This window comes from Sminthopsis crassicaudata, chromosome 4 (assembly GCF_048593235.1).
Source record: "Sminthopsis crassicaudata isolate SCR6 chromosome 4, ASM4859323v1, whole genome shotgun sequence".
Taxonomy (NCBI): domain Eukaryota; kingdom Metazoa; phylum Chordata; class Mammalia; order Dasyuromorphia; family Dasyuridae; genus Sminthopsis; species Sminthopsis crassicaudata.
Genome location: NC_133620.1, coordinates 166,022,850 through 166,040,632, shown reverse-complemented (window position 1 = coordinate 166,040,632; position 17,783 = coordinate 166,022,850). Strand labels below are relative to the sequence as shown.

The following is a 17,783-nucleotide window of genomic DNA, read 5'->3' as shown; positions in this document are numbered from 1 at the left end:
TATCATATTAAAAAAAAAACAACTTTAGAAATACAGGATTAGGGAGGCATGGTTAAATAGCAGTTTATCTAAAGACATTTGGGGTACTTTAATGGAATGCAAGCTCAATAGGAATCAGAAGTTTTATGAAGGAGCCTCAAAAACTAATATGACCTGGAGCTGCTTTTTGATTCATATTGTTGAGGGCAGTAGCCCCTTGGTATTCCTTGTTTGATCTCCAACTTCCTTTGGGACTTGGACCTTTGATATAAGATCTGGTCAAACTAGTTTGGGCTATCTGAGCTGGCCAGGGTTTTACAGCCCCCATTCTAATCTGCTCAGATAGACCAAATGCCATCAGGAAATTCCTTTTTGGGAAGAGACTTCTGTCTGTCCCCAAAAGATAACAAGAGAATCCTTATCTTATTTACATCACTCTCCTGAACCTCCTTACATCACTGCATCTGAATGATTGTGCTCTGGTATAAAACAGAGTCCTCAAAAATCTACTCTTTGCAAAATTGGCCTTGTACCATGCAGCCATTTTGCCCACTGGCTTTCCGGTGTTTCCATTCTAATCAATAAAGACTATGTTTCCATACAGCATTGAGTAGCAAATTCCTTTGCTGCTGATCCTGCCCTTGGTTACTTTGGGGAAGGAAGGAGAGAGAGAAAAGGAACTGACCCATCTCTGTTTAGACCTCATTTACTCCTCATCAATATCAGTACTTAGAGTGAAGAATTGTTATTCTTCCTGTTCTACTCTGTTGGAGTTAAACAACATCTGCAATACTACGTTATTTTTGGGTAACACATTTGCAGGAAAACATAGATAAACCATAGTGTGCTAGATGTGGGAAGAGTCAAAGGCCTTAAGTCAATGTTATATGAGAATTTGTTAAAGGAACTGGTGATGTTTAGTGAAGAAATTGACTAAAGGATTGGGACTTGTCTTCAAGTATACAAATTACTTTAATATCAAAGAGAGTTTAGATCTGTTCTCATTGAATTCAAAGGGCAAAATCAAGAATAGGTGGAAGATACCAAGGATCAAATGTAGAGTTAATATCAAGAAAAATCATCAGAACTTTTCAAGATTAGGATGGGCTGTTTCTGAATGTGGGAAGATCTTCTTTCTTTGGAGATATTCAAATCTTTGGAAATGACCAGATGATCAAAGTTAAGATTTATTCTATTAGATTCTTTTTCTAACATAATTTGAATCAGATAGAAAAATGAGATCTCCAGTTCTAAAAATTTTGTGATTCAGTAATCCCTGATTATAACTTTCCTTCTCCAAAATGCTTGACAAATGAGTATCTAGGGTTCATTTGAAGATCTGCTTTGAAGGGGAATCTAGTCCCTTAAAAAAAAAAAAAAACAACCACTATTTTTTAGATAGCCCTTTTTATTGAGTCATTTTCTCTTTCACTGACCCTGTTTGCTTCACTTCAATTTCTACCCATTTTTCCTACTTTTGCTTTCTAGCTTCAAGAAGAAACCATTTAATCTTTTTTTTCCTATGATAGCTCTTCCAATCCTAAATATAACTCTTTTATCTATCCTTCATTCCCTTCTCTAGGATCCTTATTCTTAGTTCCTTTGACCTTAGTTCCCTCTGCCATATCAAATGGTTGACAAATATTGAACTGAAAATCTCCTACTCCCATTGCCCTTCCTTCTGCCACTCCACCCAAATCTCTTTCAAACTGTTACATAAACCAAGACTATCTATTTTGTCCTTGTGAAATTAATTTTTGGAACCCACATATACAAATTTATATGAATGACTATTAAATTCTACCTTTTAATATTTGGCCTGTTGTCTTAGTCTATTTAATTTTTTTTTGAGAGGGGCAAAAACTTGATTTGTCATATAATATGCTTAAAACTACTCCCTTGACATTTGGGTAACCAGAAAATTTGACAAACATGTCATTTTTGCTTGTTTCTATGTTATTGATAAAAATATTAAATAGTACAAAGTAAAAGATGATTTCCTAGGACACTCCACTAGAGAATTCACTCCAAGTCTCCAAAATTGGCCTTGACTCCAATTGTTTTGTTTCTTAATCTATAAAACTGGGGAGGGGTTTGAGCTTAATGAACTACAGCACCTTGTTTACCTCTATTTTCATTGTGTATAAACTATCCCAAAGGTTTTAGTGTAGTTTTAAGCTTTAATAGCTTAATATATACATTTTCTATATATTTGTGACATTTACAAAACCTTTAACTTTTGCAAGTGTTTTCCTATCTAGTTTCTGTTCAAGTAAATAAGTCTAAAGCTGGTTATAATCAGAATGAAATTAATGTAGCTTCCTTTGCAGCAATAGTGTTCCTTCAATTGGGAATAACTAGAATCAACAGCAGGGCCATCCCAAATAGAATTGACTGTCATGGGATGAAGTTACTAAGTGATTCTGTTCAAAATAATTTAGGATAATATACACAAGCAGCAGACTAGGCTCTGATTTCTTCCATCTTTATGGCCAGGAGTCTGCATTACTTCATCAGTGTATTCATTATGATATCATACTTCTAACAATCTGTGAATCCAGATGATCCCAAGATTCCCTGGGGAGGATGGAAGTGTCTCAGACAGCCTTGGCCCTGAGGCCTCAGATCACTTAAAAATGTCTTTTAAAATATTCACTTAGGCCAGAGAAGTAGTTGGCTATAAAACATGGATATATTCCTTCTGACTGAGCTTCCTTAGGGAATGCGTGGGTACAGCTCCGGGACACATAACAGTCTCATATGTTTCTGCTGTTTACAAGACAGCAAAGAAACATTTCTGTAGGAAATCTCCCTTCATTTTGGCAGTCTATGTTACAATGAATATAATGCTCCCATGAAAGGAATTGTTGAGAGGAAGCTGATGGAGTATTGAGCCACTGAGACTCACTCTCAAATATATCAGTTCAGTCTTTGCCAAGATATTTGCAGTCATCAAGACATGATCTCAATTGTGTTTTATGGAATTAATACATTCTTATTCTTTATGATTTTTAAAAACTTTCTCCTCAATCACAACACCTAAAATATTCTATTGAAAGTCTCTACTAACATTTTCAACTTCACTTGCTGTCAATCAATCAGTAAGTCAGGAAACATTTATTAAGTGCCTACTGTGTGCCAGACATTGTGCTAAGCAGTAAGGATACAAAAAAAGCTAAAAATGATCTCTGGGAGCTAAAACTTTGATGGAAGAGATAATATGTTTATGTAAATAAATAAGTATAAGATACATACAGAATAGATAGAAAGTTATCTTAGCTGAGAAGGTCGGTGGGACCAGGAAAGACTTCCTATAGAAGGTTTCACTTAAGTTTTGTGTTGAAGAGATTCTGTGAGGCTGAGGGGACCTCCAGGCATGGGGCATGGCCAATGGAAAAGCATAGAGACAGAAAAAGGTATATTGTATTTGGGGAATAAGTACACAATATGGTTGGAACATAAGATACAAGAAGGAAATAAGGTATAATAAGCCTAAAAATATAAGATTGGCCCAAGTTAGAAAGACTTTTACATATATGACCTTGAGAATATAGGAAACTACTGGAATTTGTTGAGAGGTCTGAGGTGATTGGTTGGAGAGAGAAGTATGACACGGGAAATTCTGCTTTTTTGGAAAATCATTTTGACAGCAATGTAGAGAAAGAATTACAATGGAGAAATATTTGAGTCAAAGATCCCAATTTTAATTATCTATGTTAGAGGTGACAAGAACCTTAAATAGTACATTACTATATAAGGAAACAGAAGGGGGTTTATACAAGAGATTGTATACAAGTTTGATGAAAGAACAGATTTGGCAACTAATTGTGTAGATGGAATAAGACTGAGGAATTGTGGATTGCACTAGAGATTATGAATCTGGATGACTGGGAGTATGGTAGAACAGTAATAGGTGATTTTGAAAGGAAAAAAAATCTTTCATTTTTATCATGCTAAACTTGTAATGTCTTTGGTACATTCAATCTAAAAGGTGCAAAATGCAGTTGGTCATTCAGCACTAGGTCTAGATCAAGGACTTTGGAAAGAAGGATAAGTGCCATTTTGGTCATGCTGAACTTGGGATGTCTATGGTCCATTCAATCCAAAATGTCCAAAAGGCAGTTGGTGATTTAGGACTAAGACCCAGAAGAGATGCTAGAGTTGCTTATATAGCTCTAGGAATCATCTATTTTAAAATGTTAACTGGCTCCATAGGAGTCAATGTGATAACCAAGTGAAAGAGTATAAAAATAAAAAGAGAAGAAAATCCAGCACAGAATATTGGAGGATGATCATAAGATCAACTTTGTTAATATAAGTGAGATCATAAAATTAGAGATTCAGAACTTCTGGAAGCCTTATACTTCAAACCTTCATACCCTTACTTTTTCGAGGAGGAAATTTAGGCCAACAGAGATTTAGTAATCTAAGTTCATAAGATATTCAACCTCAAAGTCAAGATTTAAGCCTAGATTCTTTCCTTCCAGAGGTAGTATTTTGTTTTGTTTGGCTTGGTTTGTTTGGTTTGATTTGGTTTATTCTATAATAATGTCTTCCAATGACCTTAAACAAAAAGATAGATTTCAATAAGGAATTCCAAACCAATCAATAGCTTTGATTGAGAAATTTGCCTTTTTTTCTTATAGATAATATATTTATATCTGGAAGGAGCTATGTAGCCGAATTTTCTCATGTTACTTATGAGAAAACTGAGTTATGAAGGGCTATTCAAAGCTACACAAGTATTAAGTATAAGTCAGAATTTAAACCCAGGACCTCTGAATCACTTTCTCTACTCTACTAGTAGACTAATATGAATTTAACTCATGAAGTAGGAATATATTGACTTTTGTGGATACACTGAAGATCTGTGTTTTGGGGAACAATATGGGAACAATACTTGGTTGACCAAAGTGCAAATCTTGATATTAAAGTCTTAAATCATTGTTTGTCTCTCTAAGAGGATAAGGAACTTGTCTAGTAAAGTATCAGAGGCTCTTGTTGTTATTAAATACCAGAGGTTCAATTCTAATATAGATGCTCCTAACTTCAAATCTAGTCCTCTATCCATTGCATACTGATTCTTCCAGAAAAAGGATAATTAGGATCTGATATGTTAATAGGGAAAGGGGAACAAATAACAACAACTGCAAAATCTGGTTACAAAAGAACAAACCCATTTGAATAGCCAAAGGGAAACACTCTAGCAATAAACTCTCAGAAAAGACAAAAAACATATAAATAAACAAACAAACAAACAAAAAACCCCCTCCCTTTTAACAAAGAAAAGAATAATGCCTCTAGGTGATACTAACAGGATCAGCTGATAAGTAACCTGATTTTTATTTATATAATAAGAAACTCTTCTTGTGTACTTTTATTTTTCTGGCCTAAAGTACTAAACAGCCTCATCATTTCAATAACATTCAGTCAGGCCTTTGTTCCTTGTGGGCTATTTGAATTCCAGACCTAAAGCTGAATATGAGGTTGAGTAATAAGTAGCAAGTTGTCATTAGCACCTGTTCATAAGATTTAGGTGACTTTCTTATACCCCTTTTCTTTATGAATAAGAACATTTCTAACTCCTAATAAAACCTACTTGAACCCCACAGTGTTTCAAGGATTATCTCATTCTCCCAGATTACATGTGAACAAATCTATAATGATGGTAGGTGAGAGATGTCTATATTAAAAAGACAGAAGCCAAGAGATTCAGAGTTCAGCTTTTCCAGAGAAAGTTCATGTTCTCACAGTGTATTGGGCAATTCTGTTAATTACTGTCTTACTTAACATCTATCATAAGGATGGGTGTTACAGCCAAGCTAACAACATTTGAACTTTTAGGTGGATTAAGTTTGGTGCTTCCTGTTATATTATCTCACTGTAGGCACTAATTTACAAAACAAATATACTTCTAAAAGCATTGATAGAGTATAAAGTTTGTGTCACTCATTGTGCTAGGCACTGAGGGAGATACAAGAATGTGAGTTTTCCCCTCCAGTAGTTTAGATGTAATAAAGAAATTAAATGAATAAAAATAACTTTAATAGAAACTGTAATGTGCAGTGTAATAAAAATAATTATAATGATAGCTGACATTTATGTAGCACTTATGTGCCAGGGTCTATGATATCTTATTTGATCTTCATAAGAATCCCACAAGATATATTCTATTGTTATTATTCCCATTTTTCAGATGAGGAAATTGGGACAAATAGAGTTTACAATATATAATTATGGTCACATAGCTAGCAAGATCTGAATTCAAGTTTTCCTGATTCCAGGTCCAATACTCATCTTCTCATCTACTGTACTATGTAGCTGTAAGAATTAGTTTTCTAGATTCAAATAATCCAAGAGAGATATGTGGAAAGAATATCCTATTTTTAGGAAATGGCAAATCATTAAGTTTGGTTGAAGAATAGACTATATAAAATAGAATTGCACAGGGGTAAGGCTGGAAAGATACATTAGAGCTAGATGGTACAGCCTCTTGACTATCAAGAGTTATATGGTAAAAAGTCTTGAATATTTGAGAGTTTCAGGAAAAGTGACAAAATTAGCAGCAAAATATAGAGAAAGAAAAGTTATGAGCTTGAAGTCATGGGATCTGGGTTCAAATCCTGTCTCAGCTACTTCTTACTTACATAACATTGAGCTAGTTATATTTAATCTCTCTGGGCCTTGTTTCGTTATCTATAATATGAGAGAGTTGGACTCAGTAAGTTCTCAAGATTCCCTTAACCTCTAACTCTATGGTCGTATAATCAGATCTGTGCATTAGGAAAAAAGAGTTTAGTAGTGTGTCACATGTTGTTTGTCTTTCATTTTCAAAGAGAACCAATAACACTAGAGGTTAAATCTTGACTTGTGTGTGAATCATATATAAGTGAGCAGAATTGCACAAAGTCTTCAGTCTAACTCTCTTTAAGAGTTATTATCAAAGATCAATGCTAAAACAAAAAGGATAATGGAATGAATGGATGACTTTGGAGTCTTCAATTGTATGTCACATACCCATGACCCCAGTGAAGCAAATATTTAAAGAAAGAATAGTAGAAAGTGTAGAGAGTACAGCCAGATATACAGCAGTAAGCTTAATCCCAATAGAGAATGATTGCAAAGTCATCTAGCTCTCTCTCTTGTATTTATGTCTGGTTGTTGGACCTACACAAGTTAGTTATAGATACACAGAAAGGGCAGAGACATAGCTCATGCACTGAACCAGCCATCTAAAAATATTGGCTGTTCACACACATACACATACACAGTGAGTTACATAGTAACATGAGACCACCATTATCATTATTCTGTAGTATTCCTTTCAGTCTAATTCTTCCTATTCCTGACACACTTCCAACAGAACATAGTCCATAATAACACCAATACATTAGCTATTGGAGGTACATTTATAGAAATCTATTCCCTTAGCATTTTAGTAGGCCATAGCATTCATGGAATTCTTTGGCTTACAATCTCATTTGGGCCCCTTCTGCTATGATTACAAATTTTATTGCACTAACACAATATTGTACTGAAATATTGTAGTGCTAATACAAGGAATGGGTGAGAATTGTTTCCTCTTTGCTCTTGACAACCAAGAAAGTGATGGAGAAAATGTTAATAATCAGGTTAATCTTAAAAGTGTGCCCTATTTGATTGAAAATCTGGTTGTTGAACATTTACCAACCTGGGTAAGATACTGGGCCAGGAAAAAAAGTTATAAGGCTATTATTTCAGGTCATGAAGATGGAGAACAATAAAATAAAATAAGATAGAAACAATTAAATACTAATCTTTTCAGTTACGGTGGTAACATGGCAATTGTTTCAGGTTTTCTGTTAACACATATTAATACAATGAAATATACTTCACTCATTTCTATTTCCCAATCACTTATTAAATGAACTTATTATGATGATACTTGCAATTATAATCATTACAAGTCTATTTCTAGCCTTGGCCCTCTGTGTGTGTGTGTGTGTGTGTGTGTGTGTGTGTGTGTGTGTGTGTGTGTGTATCCCCATATATATGTATGTATATGAAACAAAGTATTTTGAAGGGGTCAATTTCATGGAATAAAATGGGTATAATTGGAGTGGAAGAGAGAAGGACACACCTGATACATTTTCTGGGGCATGTCTTCATGACAGTCTGTCACAATGTTTCTAATAATTAAAACCTTTTTGGACAGCTTCACACATCCCATCTAATTTAAAGTTTTCCTGAGTAATTTGATATAAAAAAATTAGCAAATGCTTGATCTTGGAAAGTGTTTTTTCCCCTGCTGCTGTCATAGCCACAGTTAAATGTACTTTTCTCAAAATATCTTATCTATGCTATCCTTTGGACTAGCACTATCCTTTGACAGTATATATGTGTATATGTATATATATATATATATATATATATATACATATATATATATTTATTCACAAATATATCAATATAGCTGTATAATAGACATATGTATACACATATACATGTATTGCATGCGTGCATATATTATATAGCTACATGTAGAATTTATGTGTTGTTTTCCATTATGCTACTTTTTGTTGATACAATTTAATTAATTATACTTACATGCATGAGTGGAAGAACATATATATATGTACGTGTGTATATCTATGTGTATATATATATATATATATATGTATATATATATATTTGGCACTGAAATATACATAAATATATCTTTATACCCTTATAAATATAAATGATTCAAATATTATGGTACCAAACAGCATAAAACATTAGCAATGGTATGATCTTAATTCCATTCTAATATCATGAATATTAAAGTCTTATACTATATACATGTGTTGAGTCATTTAGTCAGAAAATATTTATTGAGTGCTTATGTGCCCAGAATTGGGTTAGTAATTGTAGAGGATCCAAAGAAAGCAAAAAACACGTTTCCTTCCCATAGCCCTATTCCATTTATAATTCTTCCCCTTCTCATGTATTTTCAATCTCTTCTGCTTTTTTGTCTCATTATCTTTTTACTGCAAAGATGTTCAGGTTTCCCTTGTATTATTCTAAAAACAAATACCTTAGGATCTTATCATCTTCCCAAGTTAGCATTTTCTCCTTCTCTTTTTGTCTTTATGTCCAGACTTCTAGAATATGTTGTCTAATTACTGTCCCCATTTACTTGTCATTTGCTTAATTCTTAATCTCACTTTACTAAGATACACTTATATCTCTAAGGCTGCTAATGACAAAATACCTTTCTGTCAGTTCAGCAGACTCCTTTTCTTGTCATTTTTCTTTTTTTCATCATTTTTGAGCATTTTGTAATATTTGACACTATTAACTCCAATATCTTTATTCTATCTCACCCTAACCTTGATTGCCTCATCTGTGAAATTAAACAGGTCTGATGCTTGCAATGGTCTTTGAAGCACCATATTTCAAATCCTAGGATTGTTAGCTTCTGTGGTTCATCTTTTACCTTTGAAAGCTTCTTTTCTCTTTTTTCCTATCTTCTCAGTCTCTTCCAAACTTGAGACACAAGTGTCTGCCAATATTCTGTTTTTGTCATTCTTCTCTTCTTACTTTCTCATCTAGACTGATGCCTAGATGATGCTTATTTACAGATCTCCTCCATCCTTTTCTGCACTTCTAATTGTTTCCTAGATATCTCCAGTTAAATATCCATAAGATTAGAGATAGTAGAACTGCAGACTATCCCAAAAATGAAATTTAGCCCCTCAGAATTTATTTAAGTTGTTCAGAGTCAAGCAGAAATGAAATTTAGAGCCAGGTCTTCTGGTTCTATATTCATTTATTCATTGTGCTTTCCTTCTCCCAACCCCTTACCTCCTGAACTTCCCTTCCCCCCCCGCCCCGTCTGTCTTTCTTCCAAATAACTTGCTACTTTTTCTTTTTCTGGTGTGAGCATTTTGTCCAGCCAATTAGAATTTAAAATTTATATTCATCCTCCTCCCCCATTTCCATGTTTAGGCAGTCACCAAATTTCCTTTCAACTATTTCACCTATAACTATGGCCAGATCTCTGGCCAGCATCACTAGCCACTTAACAAGTAGTACAGATTCCAGTCTCAAGCCTCATCATAAACTGTTAGAACAATAGTTGACCATAAAAGCTATTTAATAACATTTATTAATGCCATAGAATAGAAAATGGAGGTTTAGTGGCCTTCAGTCACATAGATAATAAGCAATAAAGTCTAAGTGACTTCAGACCTTTCAAATTCAAGTTCAGTGATCTATATATACCATACTTCTTGGTCTCCCCAATATATCATTTACCAATATGCTCAAATAAGCTAGTTTATCAATTTACTGATTATTTGAGGTTAATACAGTACCTGATAAAGTCTACTACCCCTGGAATTAGAAGGTCTGTGTTCAATTACCGTCTCGAGGCTTGGGTGAATGGGTCATTTAATTCCCTGGACTTTAGCTTCCTTATTTCCAAAATGAGGGAACTGATTGTACATACACTTATGAACCAACGGTGTCTCCTCTGGGCCTGTATCCCTAAAAGATCATAAAAAAGGAAAAGGATACATGTGCAAAAGTGTGTGTAGTAACCCCTTTTATAGTGGCAAGGAACTGGAAACTGAGTGGATGCCCATCAGTTGGAGAAAGATTGAATAAGTTATGATATATTTTTGTTAGAGAATATCATTTTTCTCTAAGTAATGATCAGCAGTATGATTTCATAAAGGCCTAAAGAGACTTGCATGAATTGAGGCTAAGTAAAATGAGTAGAACCAAGAGAACATTGTACACAGAAACAGATTATATGATGATCAGTTCTGATGAATGTGGCTCATTTCAACAGTGAGGTGATTTAGACCAATTGCAATGGACTAATAATAGAGAGTCATTTACACCCAGAGAGAAGACTATGGGTACTGTGAATTATAACATAGTATTTTCACCTTTTTGCTGTTGTTTGCTTGCTTTTTTGCTTTATTTCTCTTTTTTTTCCTTTCTGATTTTTCTTATACAACATAATAATTGTGGAAATATGTATAGAAGAATTGCACATGCTTAACATATATTGGATTACTTGTCTAGAGGAGAGGTTGGGGGAAAAGAGGGAAAAAATTGGAATACCAAGTTTTGCAAAGGTGAATGTTGAAAACTATGCATATATTTTGAAAACAAAAAGGTTTAAAAAATAAAAAAAATAAAATGAGGGAGCTGCATAAGATGCACTCTCTTACTATATAATAGTAATATATAATAACAATAATAATAGTAATAATTATAATAGTAATATAATATTCTCCAGACAGAGAATAGATTGTTCTGTTAATAGCCACAGTGCTTTTAGGCCTTTCTTCCTTCTATGAGAACAGTTTTTAATCGACCAATAAGCATTTATTAAGTACATACTATGTGCCAGACTTTGTGCTAAGTAATAGGGATACAAAAATTAGGCAAAAGACAGTCTATGTCCTTGAGGTACTGTCTGATAGAGGAGACAACATGTATATACACATACATACACATATAGAGCAAGCTATATATAAAATGAAGAGGAAATAATAGAGGGAAGCACCTGGAATTAAGAGAAATTGGAGGAAGAGGGATTTGCACTTCAGGATAGGAAATAAAATGCTGTCTTTGGAGTTTCAGCACCCATTCTTGCAAAAATGTAAAATAAATCTTTCTTTCATTCAAAAAAAAAAATGAGGAATTGGGGAAGCTTTGCTGTAGGAGCTGGGATTTGAGTCAGTACTTAAAGGAAGTCAGGAAAGTTAGATCAGAGGAGGGAGAAAATTCCAGGTATGGGGGAGGAGAACCCAGAAAGAATGCCCAAAGCCAAGAGACTGTTTTGTTTCTGGAACAACCAGGGGGATAGTGTTGCTAGATCAAAGAGTACTTATTGGGGAGCAAGTATACTTAGAATATACAAGGGGGCTTGTTCTAAACTGAATTTGCATATGGTCTTTCCAATCTTCCTAAGTGATGATTCCAAGACTCTCTTGAGGGTTGGCCTTTGGCCTTCAAATTTGATGCTTCAGAACTATTGAACATTTAGCCAGTTGGCTCAAGGTATCTCACAATATTCTAATGTGTTTTAATCATATTGAAATATAATTGGTGAATATTTTAAAAATAAAGTATAATAGCATGCAGGTATTATTAATATGTGGTATTTTAAACTTTATGCAGCACATAAGGATCCTTATTTTTGGATTAGTGATCTTCACTTCTGTTTGAATTTGATATCATTGACCAAAGATCCCTTGGCTTCTTTCATCTCCAGATTTTCCTCATTCCATTCATTTCTCTAAACTTGTTGAATCATTATTAAAGTTAATTTTCTTTATCTTTCTAACCTTTCCCCTTCCTTTTCTTGGGATATTTTGTTTATCCTATGATTTTAGCACATTTAAATCTATTAATTAGTTGTGTTCCTTTGTTACATCTGGATCGAGAAGGAAAGCAATATTCATTAGGACCACAACTTTGAAAATAGGAATAACAGCAACAAAATGAACAATAACACCATGAAATTAGTGTGTCTGGATATAAAAACCAAGTTTGACCCTGAAGAAGATATTGAAAAACAGTCTATGTATACTGTTTTCCTTGTTCTTCCTATTTTTTTTCTTTATGTTTTCATGATAATCTGTATTCTTTATATTAATATTTTTCTTCCAGTATAATTATAACCATTGTCATTGTTAATAAGCCATCAAACACACATTGGCAATTGATCAACAGTGACAGATGGGAGGATGCCTTTTTTTTTCTTCCAGTATTATTGCTGTTATTATTAAAATCATCTTTTAAACTATATCACACTCAAGTGTTGGATATCCATTGGAATGATACCTCATCAACTCATATAGAAATATCCTCATAATCAGACCCTCAATTTATTTTCTTTTTGACCTGTTCTTCACAAACAATAAAAATATTACTCCTTTCATGCTCTTTTGCAGAATATTGGTTTTAAAAGTCTAATATGAGAAATGTCTTCTCACAAAGACGTGCTCTGAAGTCAACCAAATTCTTTCTACATCTAGAATGAGAATCTTGGGTCTCAGATCTGTATAAAAGTTGGATAGCAATCAACAAAACTTAATTGCTTCCAGCAATGTTGTACACATAGCTACATGTCACATACAGACATAACCATCCCTAAAGTACAGAAACACCCATTCTAAGAATATCCACTTATCATATCTCAAGGAAACCAGAGATATGCCCTATGTATGAAGAATGATTATGTCTTATGTGGGCTGTTTGTGGAGAGAAGAGTAAAAACAAAACAAAACAAAACAAAAAACCCAACTCATGCTGACTATTTATTTTTACTCTAAGTGTACCTCTCTGTGAAAAAGTTGTCTGGTAAAGATGTGTGTATGTGTGTGTGTGTGTGTGTGTATGAGTGAGTATGTGAGTGTGCCTACAAGTAAGGAACTATAGCTCTAGATCTCTACAGGTAAATTAGTATGCTCCAAAAGTGAAAAAAACTGCAGATAGTAAGAAAACTTCAGAGAATCCCACTTTCTACTTAACTTTTGTTTATGGAAAGGATTAAGTCCATTAAAAGAAACTGAATTTAGAACTTTGTCTTTGGTCTGATGGCAAACATCTTTTAGTGGTAGTGTTTGACAGAGAAAGGCCCCAGAAGTCATAGGAGAAGTAACTTCCTTCTCAGAGGCTGACTTTGTCTTTCCAGGACAGCATCATTCAAATGGATTCAGGAGGGATGCATGAAGACATAGGGATTTATTTTCATTTTTTCCCAGTATGCACTGGCTAGACATGGGAAACTTTGCCTGTTGATATTTGTTGTGTTTGTAGCTTTGAGAAACTCCACACAGTTGATAAATCTAAATTTAAGCATGGAAAGGAGCCTGAATTTTCCATATGGTTTTATTAGGTTATAGATTCTCAGACAGCCAGCTTTCTGTGGGCAGCTTTTTTTTTTTTTTTTTTTTTTTTTAACTGCAGTAAAAGAAAATTCCTTGGAAAAGTCCAGGCAGGTGTGTGTGTGTGTGTGTGTGTGTGTGTGTGTGTGTGTGTGTATGTGTGTGTGTGTGTGTGTGTGTGTGTGTGTAGTTTACATACATTTGTGGTTCACATACTTTGTGGCTAAAAATATCCCAAGCTCACATCCCACCTTCCAATGCAGACTTGGGTTTCGGCTACATTGCCATGTACAGTCTTTATGTGTGGTTTGCCTTTGCTTGAATCTGAAAATAATTTGGAAGAAACGGAAACATAAAATTTGATTTGGCCCAAAATTTCTTTTCTCCATTTCATTTTTAAAAATGCAACTAGTCTTGTCATTTCTATATAAGGATAAATAAGCCAAGTTTGGCTAATGCAGGAAAAAAAAAATTTGATCCTGCAGAAAGCCTCAAATACTATATTTATACAAACTAATATTAAAAAATAAAGATCAATGATATATGTCTTCATCTTGGAAATTGTAGTATTATAGAAGTAGGCCTTCTCTTACACTGAGGTCTCTATCATTCCATCATCTCCATATTTCCCTGCTCCATCTATTGGCAATTATCTTGCTTGTTCACACTTTGCCATTTTGAATTTCTTCCTTTACAAAGACTTTTTGACATTGGGTTAAATTATAGTGAGCAATGAATTCCAAAGGCATAAGGATTCATTTGTGTTTCTTTTCAGAACTCCCTAAAGAAAAATAATCAGGGAATCCAAAATATATTGTGAGTACTTACCAAAAGCTGTGGGATGGTGGAAATTGCACAGATATTAGTGATTAGTGGTAAGACATCCTACTCCAGAATTGACACACTGTGTCATAGAGCCTAGGGCAGCTCAGTATAACCCAGTGGATATAGTGCCACATCTAGAGTCATCTTCCTGAGTTCAAATTTGGTTTCAGACCCATACTAATTGTATGACTGTGAAAACATCACATAAGGACCACAATATCCAGTATTTTCATTTTAAAGATGAAGAAATTGAGATCCAAAGAGATTAAGAGATTCCAAAAATCACTAAGATATTACCAGTCAGGTTTTGAAACTCCGATCCTTGAGCCAACATTTAGATCTAGGTTGGCTTCCTCCTCAAATGCTACCTGTGTGATGAAGAAAATCACTTGGCTTTGATGGATCTTAGTTTTCCTCATTTTAAAGATGGAAATAATAATATCTACTTGAGGGTAGCCATAGAATCATGCAACTAGAACTAAAAGGAACCTCAAAAGTCATTTAGATCAAGCTCTTCCTTTTGCAAATGAGGATTCCAAGGCCAAAAGAAATTAAATGACCTGCCCAAGATCATATACTTAGTAAGAGGCTCTGATAAGTCTAACTTCAGAAGGAATAAAGTACACAAAGTATTTTGCAAAGCATAAAGTTCCATATGAATGAGTTATCATTCATATATATCAGCTCCAGAAGCATTATCAATGCAAATATTTCTTACAAGTAAACATTCTTCAAGTTTATATTTTTAAAAAGACTCTATTGGTAATTAATACTGGGTCTATGAGTATTTAGGCAGTCTTACTGTCAAGGAAATTTACTCAATGCAATGGTATTATTTTCAAATAAGAAGAAAGATATATTCATTTTTATTTCTTATGCTAGAGTTGTGGAAGTAAAAATTGATTTGGAGCAATTCTTTTTTTCATATTTTCATGTGTAATAAGATTTTTATAAACAAGAGTAAATCTCTATTTTTATTATGTGTGTCTAAGTTCTCAGGGCTAAGTTCATATAAGTTTATGTCAATTTAGCATAGTCAGTGCTTTATCTGGGAAAAAAATGGTGAAGAACTGCTTTTCTTTCTTCTGGACCATATTCTTTATAGTACTTGCCTCCCTTTCCCTTGCCTTCAGTGAAAATTGTCTACATTATATTTATCTTTTAATTGAACTTATACGCAAGTATTTTCCCCTGAAAATGGATTGTTTTCAACTTGAATTTTATTCTATAACTCTTAATAGTATTTTATGAAATACTATTTTCCAAATATATGTAAAGATAGTTTTCAGCTTTCATTTATGTAAGACTTTGTGTTCCAAATTTTCCCTCTATCTTTCTTACCTCCCCTAGCTCCAAAACACCAAGCATCTGATATTGTACATGTACAATACTTTTAAACATATTTCCATACTTTTTGTTTTGCTCAAAAAAATCATACCAAAAGGAAAAAAAAACATGAGAAAGAAAAAAACAAACAAAATAAGTGAAAATAATATGCTTTAATTCACTTTCAGTCTCCATAGTTCTCTCTCTGTATGCAAATGGCATTTCCCATCCCAAATTTATTGCAATTATCTTGAATCATCGCATTGCTGAGAAGAGATAAGTCTATCATAGTTGATCATCGTATAATTTTGCTGTTAATATGCACAATGTTCTCCTGATTCTGCTCACTTCACTTAGCATCAGTTCATGTAACTTTTTCCAGGCTTTTCTGAAATTAGTCTGTTTAATATTTCTTATAGAACAATAATATCCTCTATTACATTCATATATCATAACCTATTTAGCTATTCCCCAATTGATAGACATCCACTTAATTTTCAATTCCTTGTCACTACAAAAAGATCTGCTAAAAATATTTTTGCACTCTTTTATGATCATTTTGGGATACAGATCCAGTATTGAGACTGCTCTGCTGGATTTTTATAGCCTTCAGGGAGTAATCATTTGAATTTTAGAAATCTCCCTGTTCATCTGAAGTCATATCTACTCCTTCCCATTCTCTGGCTCTCTCAATAAGATAATTTCCCATGTAAGTCTCCTGATGATTTCCTACAAGTTAAAGAGCTTTTGAGATGAGACTTTTGCCAATATAATAACTAAGAGGTTATTGAGTTTCTTTCTTTTCTTTTCCCTTTTTATAAAGGAGTATTCTGGAAAGCTTAGGTATTTCCCTTACTAAACAGTTCAGTTTAAGCTCCATCCTGAAAAGTTTTTTCTAAAATTAACCAAGATTGGACATTTATAATGCTCTAATTCTAATGCCCCACCTGTGTAATTTAAGGTACACCTAAAATTATGTTAAAAGTGAACATTTTTCTTTTAATAAGATAACTGAATTTTAATATGGGATCATTTTTCAAACATGATCACATTTAGGATTATATAACTGTAGTGGGATCTATTTCTCTTCACCTCACTTTTACACTCTCCTAGATTGGAAGTCACAAGACTTATAGCTTCATAGACTTAAAACTGGAAGGGGTCTCAGAGATCATCTGATCCAAACTTTTCATTTTACCTATGAAAACAAACAAATAACTGACCAAAAAAGATTAAAGTGACTTACTTGAAGGTCAAGAAATAGAGTTGGATTTCCAATCAAGGTCCTCTGTCTCCAGGCCTAGTAGTTTTCTCAAAGTCCAATGTTGTTTCTCTGTAGTATACCATTACAAAGTCTATTTACTTTTACCAATTCCCTCTGCCCTAGATTTGTCTGGGGACAGCCTATTTGAATTTAAATAGTGAAATCTGCTAGAACTTGAGAAATAACTGGAAAGAACTGGGTTGTCTTTGAAAGTTCCCTAGACTAATAAAGATTGCTAATTCAGAGGAAGACACTATCCAGATCTGAACTCAGGGTCAATGACTGTTACATACTTATACAAAGGGAGGACAAATATGTTCTTGGTATCTGATCAAAATTCAGTGAAGCATAGGGAGGACACTTCATGATTAAAACACCATATTTAGCACTCTTGGAGCTATGACTCGAGAAATACCATGTCTCCTGCCAAGGGAGCAGTAAAGTATTCTCCCTCTCAATTCCCCCATTCTGCACAAGCACAGTGGTGGTACAGGGTCCATGACAAAGAAGAATTTTCT

At 33.9% G+C, this 17,783-nt stretch overlaps 1 long non-coding RNA gene across 1 annotated transcript in view; it reads right to left on the bottom strand.

The window, feature by feature from the left end:
- Positions 1 to 17,523, bottom strand: part of LOC141565963 (uncharacterized) — a 44,577-nt gene extending 27,054 nt beyond the window's left edge. The window contains exon 1 of the long non-coding RNA XR_012489189.1: positions 17,248 to 17,523. This is a non-coding gene — a long non-coding RNA (uncharacterized LOC141565963). The remainder of the gene's footprint in view (positions 1 to 17,247) is intronic.
- Positions 17,524 to 17,783: the final 260 nt, after the last annotated feature.